This window comes from Belonocnema kinseyi, chromosome 1 (assembly GCF_010883055.1).
Source record: "Belonocnema kinseyi isolate 2016_QV_RU_SX_M_011 chromosome 1, B_treatae_v1, whole genome shotgun sequence".
Classification (NCBI taxonomy): Eukaryota; Metazoa; Arthropoda; class Insecta; order Hymenoptera; family Cynipidae; genus Belonocnema; species Belonocnema kinseyi.
In genome coordinates, this window is record NC_046657.1 from 158017832 (window position 1) to 158018460 (window position 629).

A 629-nucleotide genomic window follows, 5' to 3' on the forward strand; every position below is an offset into this window, starting at 1 on the left:
AAAATTATCCTAAATTGATATTCAAATATCTCGCGCTGTTTTATGTGCCCGATAGATGGTGCCTATAGTGGATATTAGGGACATTAATGACACATCTCATGGTCCTTAATATGAAATCTCTAAACGATATTGTTGATTTCGATTGTCACACTACTCGATTTTCATTGCTATATGCTTGAGACAAGAGCTGTGAATGGGTTAGACAGAGTTGGAAAATATTGAAAAAATTGTCACGATTGCTCGTTCTTTGATAGCTACACGCGTGCGAAAGGGACACTCGTGAGTCACCGTGAGTTAGACAGTAATGGAATGTTACATACGTTTTCTTGAAGTTAAATGATCCCAACAGAGCTGGCTTGATCTGCGCTTGCTTGGATTTGAGTGACGTTCATTGGCTACGGTGCGCGTCTGTACTTGATTTTTAAATACGTACGCGAACTAGAGGGAATTAGCGCCATTTAGTCGAAGCATGCGCATGCTAAGGGGGCTTCACTTTTGGAAATAGTAATCGATTCGAGTTGTAGCTTCAGTTCCATAATACGTGTTCCTTTATTCTTTGTGAAGGAGACGTATATTGTGTATGTTTATGTGAAGAAAGATTTAATTGTTAATGTGAATAAACGATCATA